Genomic DNA, 10,123 nt, shown 5'->3' on the forward strand with positions numbered 1-10,123 from the left:
GTTATTACATCTTAGACATATTATCACAAGTTGTGATATCCATCATTGTGACAGGGTAATGTACAAAGTATTACATGTTTTCATATATTTAATTTTAAGATCTACCCCATTTAATGTTAGGGATATGAATTTGACTTTACCTCATGGTGGACAATCACCATGCATATACATAGCTTTAAAGTTCCAAAATCTCAGGTGCAAATGCAAGACAGACTTTGTCTCTTTCTTGTAATTTAATCAAAATGTAGATAAATAGGCCATGTATAGTTTCCAATATAAACTAAAGCATAGTGTGTGAAGGGCAAGTCACTGTAGACATTAATGAAGATATCAGAAAGTGCAAACCTTATATCCTATTCCCACTTAAAAATTTGAGGAAGGAAGAAACAGTGTAACCCAGGGGACCTTGGGAAATCCCACACCTATGACATGCATCTTAGAGTGTAGTTCTGGAAGCATCCAGCAAGGGACCTCACAGTCCAAGCATTCTGCATCAGGTATCTAGGCAAAGTGACCTGAGTGTATCCCATTTAGCCGAGTTCATGAAAGGGCATGCATTTTAAACAAATGAGAGAAAGGGATCAAGAGACCTTAGAAGTTTCAAGACTAGAAAAAGAACACCAGACAAAAGAATGTAATGTGGAACTTGAGCTGGAAAAAGGATGAGAAGATGGTTACATCTTAATCAAGGTCATCACAGTGGGAAAAACTATCCCAGAACGAAAGCAATGAATCCTCTCAAGAAATGTGCAGAATGACCATATGTAAGGATGAAATAAGATGAGTCGCATTTCAACAAAAGGCAGATTAAGTAACCAACTATTAAGAAGAAAGACTTATTCATATAATTCCAGACAGGAAATAACTCATGTAACCTTCAGCTGGTGAAAGGATAAACAAATTGTAAGCTAGGTAAAAATACTTAGCCTAAAAAAGAATGAACTACTGATACACACAACACATTAATACATTTCTTTCAGGGCCAGAAAAGCCCTGGGGTCTTCAGATTTTACAACACAGAGACTTTGTCTCTTTGTTTCTCATAGAGACATTTTCCCTCAAAATGCTCTCTATATAATTAAAAATTAACTTCCTAAGACTTGCTTTTAGCCCAGAATCCAAGTTTTCAGCAAAATTTATTCAGAAAGTCCCAATTCTGCATAAACACAAATATGTGTTTTTTATACCACAAAACTACACATTATTATTTCTCATGGATCTAGGCAAAAAATTTCCAAGAAACTATTTGAAAATCAAATCTAGCAGTGCAGAAAAAGAATAATATACCATAACTAAGAGAATCTTATCTGAGTAATGCAAGGCTGGTTGAATATATGAAAATTAATCAATCCACTATATTGCCAGTTTAAAGAAAAACTACATCATCATATCCAGTGGTACAGAAAAAGAATTTGATGAAATTCAACATCATTCATGATTAAAACTCTGAGCAAATGGAATGGAAGGTAAATTTCTCAACCTGATAAAGGATATCTCTACTGAAATACTACTCAGTGATAAAAAGCTACTAATGCACACAACAACTTGAATCTCAGATGCATTGACCTGAGTATAAGATGGCAGTCCCAAAAAGTTACATACTGTATGATTCCTTTTATACATCATTCTCAAAAATACAAAATTACAATTTGAGAATGCAGATCAGTGGTTAGAGACAGAGAAGGGTATAAGTGTGGAGGGATACCTTGAAGGAGTTCTTCTGGGGTGATGTAACTATTCTGATTGTGGTGTTAGCTACACTAATATTTTTATATATTAAAAGCATAGAAACATACACTGAAAACAATAGTAAAAAAAAGTTCACCTAAATTCCTCTTACTTTTAAAAAAAAACAGTTCTCAAGGCATTATTGACTCATGCCTTTAATGTCAATGTTTTGTGACTTCCCACATATTTTCTGCCCCCTTAAAAATATTTTCAGTTTGTCAGTCTATTAAAAACATTACTAAATAGTCACTGTGTGGCAAGCACTTTTCTAGATTCTTGATGGTATTTAAAAGAAACAAAAATTATGGTCTCTGTGGGTGTTTTTTCCTCTTGCTACTTTGGAATATCATCTTTATTACTTTATCCTCTGACAATTCACAATGCTTAACTGGGTGTTGTTTTGTTTCAAGATGTTTACCCAGTTACTGACATACTGACAACATATGAATTTGTATATATCTTCCTTCCATGGACTCCATTTTCCCATGGACTTTTGTGACTGTCTATGGTTTCATCCAATTAAACTCAATAGCTATTGGTAACCACTGTTTTCCAAGAACTAACAGGGTTTAAAATGTTTCCACACAGTTGGGAAATAAACCTTTCTTTCCTGAAATGAGGAGTCACAACTATATAACAAAAGGTTGAGTTTTGATTATTATAAGTGTGAGTATTTATTATCCCTCTGTTGACACAGAGACATAAAGCTTAGAAGGTCACTGAGGATGAAAATCTTTGTTTCTAAATTTCTGTGAGCTCTGCATCAGATAGAATCTCCTCCTTACATTTAAAACCATGCTAAAACCATAATTAACACTTCCTGACATAAGAAATTAATGTTAATATATTTAGGTGGATCAATAGTATTGTAATTTTTTTAAAAAAATAAGGCTTACCTTTAAGATATACTGCTGAAATGTTTACTGATGAAATACAATGGTATTTAGCATTTGCTTCAAAATTATTTGTAAAGAGGAGGGATGTTGGTCAGGGTACAAATGAAATAAGAGTGAGTACAAGTTGACAATCCTTTAACCTAGGAAATGAATAGAGAAGACTTCATTATATTTCTCCACTTTTATATACAATTGGTATTATCAATAAACATGTTTTTAAACGAGAAAAAAGAAGAGTTAAAATTTTTCTACTGCAAGAAACTTTTCATGTGTTATCAGAGCTAGAGTCTGCTTATCATAAAAATACCGAATTTTAATGCAGTTTGACAAATATTCAATATGTGATTTTTGGCAGCCACCAAAGGGACACCGCAATGTGAGCAAGGACACACAAATAGCCTTGATCTCAGAATTGTGTTTAAACAGAGACAACAGCTTATGCATACAATGTTTGAAACAAGGCATGTGGTTATTGCCACCGTTTTTAAATCAAGCCAGTAGTAAGGCCAGTCTACACCTAGGCCCTTCCAATACCCGGCCTGACCCAGAAAGAGAAGAGAGATGTCCTCACCCACACACTGTTAAAGTGTCAGAGGGGTCTAGCCTGCTGGTGGAGATGGTTCTGCGGGCAGCCTGACTCCAAGGGGTCTCTGGTCCCTCATAGTGTGGTTTAACCTCCACACAGAATATCCCCTCAGCATCCACAGAAGACAGGCACATGGCTATAAAGATTTCCAAAATATTTGGGCATAGAAGATACTTAATAGGTATAAACACAAGAAGTTTTGAATAATAGGTGCTTCATTTGCATCCGAAATGTAAATAAAACTTATAGGTACTTGGACCCCTTTAGGTTAAGTATGGGACCTTCCCCTTTAAAGAATTTTGCAGTTTAACATTTAGCAAGTGGCTTCTACAAGATGCATCTTGAACCTCTTCTTTTAAGCCTCAAGACACCCAATAGTAGGTCCTTCAATATTCTTCCACTTAGCTGCAGCTCTCAGCATTAGTTAGTAAATGTTTTGCCTGGAATTTTAAGCACAAAGTAATTCATATTGAAGTAAATAAAACAAGTACAAAGCCACTTCTGTTGTTTTCATATTTAGCTTCGCGTTTCTAGCTGTTATTGTATCTGCAGAAGTTTTGTTGGCACGATTCCTTCTAAAATGGAAATTGGTGGCTTCCTAATTCATTCAACAAGAATTTGTGGGGCAGCTCCTTTGTCAAGGTCTGTTTTATACCCCTGTATATAGAACAGAGGAGTTTCTTTGCTCATGAAGTTTATATCGGGAGAAACAGATTATATATAAATTAATAATTAAGATAATTGCAGACTTGCATAAACGTCTTGCAGGGGAAAAGCAGAAAAATATGATAGAGAAAAACTGTGTGTATGGCATGAGAGGTGCCAACCTTAACAAATAAATGCCCTCTCCAAAAGATGATGTTTTTAATTGAGACCTGAAGTGTGAGAAGAAGTCAGCCATGAGAAACATCAAAGGATGAGCGTACAGAGTAAACAGCATATCCCAAAGTCCTAAGACAATAAAGAACTTAGTTGTTCAAGAATCAGAAAGGAGGCCTATGTGGATGAAACAGACACAATAAACCAGATCATGTAAGCTTCTTAAGCTAGTGTAGAGAGCCTGGGTTTTACCTTTAGTGCAGTGAGAAGCTGTTGAAAAGTTTTACATAGGGTTATAAAATGATAAATAGTATTGTGTAAGAGCACTTAGCAATATTGTGTAAAGTGTATTACAGGGGCGTCATAGGGGAAGCATACGTATGAAGCTATTGAATCCCTACAGGACAAATATAAGAGGGACTTACATTAGAGAATGTAGAGAAACATGGACAGATTGAAGATATATTTTAGAGAAAGGATTGCTGATTTATTGGATATGAACAACCAAGAACTGGGAGAAATAAAGATAACTTTTTGTTTTCTGCTTGTTGGATGGCAGTTGTTGTTACTGAAAGAATAAGAGCACCCCAAGGTTGGAGAAGTACCATGAAAGATTAGGACATCTAAGGCAATTTGCAACTGGATATGTTTGTGAGACAGTTGTATACATGAATAATCTGTAGTGAGGTGAATCCAAGTGTAATTATACAAAATAGTGAATCTTTAGCATGTATATAATTTTAAAATTTTGTTTCTATCATTTTAAATCTTAGAAGTGAGTAGAAAGAGTAGAGCATGGAAGAAAAAATAATAATATACAGAGAATTAGAACAGGGTGAATACTCAGGAGACTAAGAATGTGGCACCAGGGAGGTGGGAAGAAACCCAGAAAAGTGATGGGAAAATCAGAAGGAAATGTCAAATGTCACTTCACTTGTACTGGATCAATGATATCTCCACTTAGCCCCCTTTAATTCACAGTCTACACAGAATAAAATGAATTGTTCATCTTTATCACTCTTACGTTAATTCCAATCAGTGGATTTCTATTGGCCTAAAAATACATTTCCAGTCCTTGGGTTGCCTATTTAATATCATATTGGCAGGATTCCCTTTCAAGTCTGAGCTAGCTTCACTGTCTTTCTTTGCACCAGATGATCTTATCCTCCATGGCTTTTTCCTTATGTTTTTCCCTATACTTGAAATCCCACTCCTACAACTTTTTACATTTGATTATATTCCAATAATCTATCAATAAGTATTGGTTGACAAATTGGAGTGATTGACTTGAAAAAATCTGGCTGTGCAATACATTTTTTTGAAAGAGTAAACATGTCCAGTGAGCTTGTATTTCATTGCCTTCTGCTTTTGCATCATTCTGAACCTGTTGGGATGGCACCAGCATTCCAGAGAGTTACTGAGGCTGGCAGTGCATACAGGTGAGCACCCAGACCTCAGTGTTCCTCTCCAATACACCAGTGCATCTCCACTTAACTATCAATCGCATTTTCCCTCCTGTATGAGGTTAACCTTGGCTACTCTTATCAACACTGAATCCCACCTAGGTCCCTGCCTCTTGCCCCCTCATCATTACCATCACAAATAATATCAGTGTCACATCCAAATCGTCTCCCTACACACACTCTAAGATCATGACCTTCCACTTTTTCCAGACTGCATCCTGTGCCCTGTTTCCTTCTCTGTGATTTCTAAGGTCCCTTCCAGCTCTGACATTCTGTGTGTAATTAGAGCGCTGCACGTGATCCATCTATAAATACAGCAGGAGTTCAGAGGTTAGAGTAATTGAAGAAAGTTTCCTAGAGGAAATGTGGAGATTGAATAGGGTCTTGAGTAATGGGAAGAATTTAAACTGGCAAAAAAGATTGTCCCAGCCTGGAGAAACTGCATGACTCAAAGCAGGGAGGTGGGAAGAAAAGATGTGTGCAGAGTGACTGATGAGAGATAAACTTGACTGGTATAGTGTGTGCAGATCCTGGATTCTGAAAAATAAGCCTGAATCAAAAACAAATAATAATAAATAGGAAATAAACAAGCACCTGTGGGTGACTGAAATGAAATCTGAGTTTAGAAATGGCAACAATATTCTGCCCTAGCATTTTAAAAAGTGTTTGGAAGCCAAAGGAAAGTCTGAATTGAGAAATTTAAGATGAATTCATTACTCTACTATAAACTCACTTTCTGGTGGTGAAGAATCACTTCAGTGGGTTTCAATATATCTAACTATGCAGCCTGGATGAAATGATCTATATGAATTGTTTTTAGGGCCTGACCCATACCTCGAGAGAGGTCCTTAGCTGAGTAATGTTATGCCACCAAAAACAGAAAGGTGGCTTCATCGGTCACTCTTCTCTGTAGTTAGGTAAGAGCGTGGGAAACAAGAAGGCTTATATCACAGTTCAAATCTCTATTTAGACCAGTTAATAGGAAAGAAGGATGGACAAAGGAAGGAAAGAAGGAGAACAAGAACGAAGGATGGACTGAGAGAAGGAAAGAGGGAGGAAGGAAAAGGAAAGGACAGGAGAGGAAAGGAAAGGTCTTTTTCAGTCCTGCCCTAGCCTAAACCTTAGCCATTGATATCACAAAAATTAGACATTCTTCTCATTGCAAAACAAGTAAGAGTTACTGCTGACAGCAAAGGACAAATCCTTACTTTTCCACAACTTGAAATTTATGGCTAACTATAAAAAAAAATATTTTTTAATGTAGATACTATCTGCAGAAGGTTTAAGAATGCATACGCAGTCTTTAAGAGAAACTGAAAAAGGAAGGAAGTGACATCTAATGTGCACTCTATGCTTGGCACAGTTCCAGGTGCCTAATAAACATTATATCTTTAATCAATACAGCAAATATCAGGAATAATAATTTTAATAATAATGATAATAATAATATTTTTCCCATGAAAAAGGAAATTGATATTCAAAGTTTAAATGATTTACAAATTTATCCAAACTTAAAAATGGCAGAGCTGTGATATGAATTCAGTGAGTGCCATACTCCCTAGCTTTCATGACCACCACTCACACATGCACACTTTCCACCCCAACAGGTCAAATTCAAGTTTGGTCAGAAAGCCAGCTGCATCCAAATCACTGGAAAGACTTGTTAAAAACCAACATCTCAGCACCTACTGCAGACCACCATCACTGTAACATGTTCTCCAAGTGATTCTGGTATGCATCAAAAGTTTGAAGTAATGCAAAAATCAAACTATTTCCCATAAGTCACATGGTATAAGTGCCACATGAACTCTTTAAGTGAATTCTTGCAAATCACATCTTGGGTACATGAGTCTCTATTTTCATCAGAATCTAATATCTCAAAATTTAAACTGAAGCCATTGGCCACCATATTTGACTTTCCAAAGTGAGGCTTTCAAAGACAAGCCAGAACTGAACTGAGTTGAAAAACTGAAGAATGATCAGTGACTGCAGACAGAAATAAATCAAAGTTTCAAAGATGGAAATGTATTGAAGAATCTGAGAGATTATTAGAACATGCATAATTCAGAAACAGAAAAGGGGTGACAGAAGATTAAGACTGGTGAAAACCGGTCAAGACTGGTCAAGATTAAGACTGATCTCAGGGAGTCAAGACATGTACATATTTTAAAATCAAATTTATTGAGGTATAATTTGTATAAACATAAAATGAATATATGTAAATGTAGGGTTTGATAAGGTTCCCCCCCCCCCCAAAAATCAATATAACTTTCATTGCTTTAAATTCTTTAAATTATCACAAATTAGTCTGAAAAATCATCTGGCACCTTGCTATCTCTGTAGCTGGACAACTTAGATCTTACTCATCAGCGTGCTGAACTGTTGCTTTTTCAAAAACATAGATACCATCCCAAAATTTCCTGATATCCTTATTTTTAACTGTTGTACTTGCTGAATCAAAGTTGCTCAGTTTGATACAAGGTCAGTATCATGTCCTTCAAGAATTAACTCATGTTGGAGTGCCTGGGTGGCTCAGTCAGTTAAGCATCCAACTTCAGCTCATGTCATGATCTTGCAGTTCGTGAGTTTGAGTCCCGCATCAGGCTCTGTGCTAACTACTCAGAGCCTGGAGCTTGCTTTGGATTCTGTGTCTCCCTCTCTCTCTGCCCCTCCCCTGCTCACACTCTGTCTCTCTCTCTCACTCTCTCTCTCTCTCTCTCTCTCAAAAATAAATAAATAAAGATAAAAAATAATTAACTCATCTTTCTGGGCTTGAGATAATGAACAAGCAACACCTGACTTCATTCAAACCCTGCAGATTTGTTTTTCACCCATGAAATTTTGGATTTCAACAAGAAAACCACTCTATTGAACAACAATGTTGATGGTGAAGTGAGCATACACAGACCTCATCTTATATTGAAAACTCAGTATAACAACATTGGTCACATTTTTGTTGTTGTTATTTAATGTTTGTTTTTTTGTTGTTGTTTTTTTTGTTTTGTTTTGTTTTTTTGAGAAAGAAGAGAGAGACCAGGGAAGGGACAGAGAGAGAGAGGGAGAGAGAGAATCTTGAGCAGGCTCGGTGCTGTCAGCACAGAGCTCAATGTGGGGCTCGATCCCACAAACTGTGAGATCATGACCTGAGCTGAAAACAACAGTCAGATGCTCAACTAACTGAGCCACCCGGGTGCCCCAATCACATTCTGTACATGACCACGGATAGTGTGAACAGTAGCCAGTTCTTTTCAATCTTCCCACCGTTTGTTAACTCGAAGCCTCTTCTTTTTCTTTCCAAAGAGACTGAGTTCTACATTGATGTGATTGAAGTCCCTTTGCAGGGTTCCTCTGGGGAAGTTCATAATAACAGCACATCCCTTCAGTGATGTCGACACTTTCTGGAAAGTCGACAACCTGATTACTAAGAATGGTCTTCATTCTCCCAGTAGATGAAGCTAGGAAAGAGCTGATGAGTTTTGACAAATGCATATAATCATTTAATCCCAAACATAAACACGATATAGAATTCTTCTATCACCCTGCAAAGTTCCCTTGTGCTCTTTTACAGGAAACTTTCTTCATCTTTAGTCCCAAGCAACCACCAATTGTCTTAATTGATCTCCTTCTAAAATATCATATAAATAGAATCATACACTATGTGAAATTTTTTGGGTTCATTATATTGATTAGAACCAGTAGTCTGTTCCCTTTAATTGATGTGGTATTCCATTATATAGATATACCACAATGTATTCATCAGTTCAATTCTTGATGATTATCAAGATGGTAATCATCAAAATTGATGATGGTTTATTTCTAGTTCCTAGTTATTATGAATAAAGCGTCTACGAACATTCCATTGAGTCTTCGTTTGAACATATATTTTCCTTTCTGTTGGATAAATTCATGGAATTGCTGTTACATAATAGATGTAGTGTGACTTTACTTAAAAAAAAAACTGTCAAACTGCTTTCCAGAATGGTTGGACAGTTTAACAATCCTACCGGCAATGAATGAAAAGTCTATTTGCTACACATCCTCACCAACAGTTGGCATTGTCAGTGTTTAATTACTTTAGAGAGCATGTAGAGATATCTCAAAGTATTTTAGTTTACATTTCTTGGATGATCAATGATGTTGAGTATTTTTATGTGCTCAGTGGCCATTTATATATCGTTTTTGAAGTGTCCATTCAAAATATTTTGCTGTTTTTAAAAATTCTATCTTTTGGGGTGCCTGGGTGGCTCAGTTGGTTGGGCATCTGACTGGCTCAGGTCATGATCTCACAGTTCATGAGTTCAAGCTCCACGTGGGACTCTGCTGACAGCTCAGAGCCTGGAGCCTGCTTCAGGTTCTGTGTCTCCCTCTCTCTTTGCCCTTCCTCTGCTTGTGCTCTCTTTCAAAACTAAATATTAAAAAATTTTTTAAATTCTTTTAATTATTGAAATTTTTAAAAATTAAATCTATATATAATATCTTTGTCAAATAAGTGTGTTGCAAATATTTCTTACTAGTCTATGGCTTATCATTTCATTTTCTTAATGGTATTTTTGAAAGAACTAAAGTTTAAATTGTGATAAATTACAATTTACTAACTTTTTATGGTTCATACTTTTTTCATATTACCTAAG

The 10,123-nt window shown here is 36.2% G+C and overlaps 1 pseudogene; it reads right to left on the reverse strand.

Annotated features, from left to right (window-relative positions):
* Nucleotides 1-7,678: 7,678 nt before the first annotated feature.
* LOC112869462 (large ribosomal subunit protein uL6-like) lies at nt 7,679-8,930 on the reverse strand (annotated as a pseudogene).
* Nucleotides 8,931-10,123: the final 1,193 nt, after the last annotated feature.

This window comes from Puma concolor, chromosome A3 (genome assembly GCF_028749965.1).
Source record: "Puma concolor isolate L17-30 chromosome A3, mPumCon1.1.hap2, whole genome shotgun sequence".
Taxonomy (NCBI): Eukaryota; Metazoa; Chordata; class Mammalia; order Carnivora; family Felidae; genus Puma; species Puma concolor.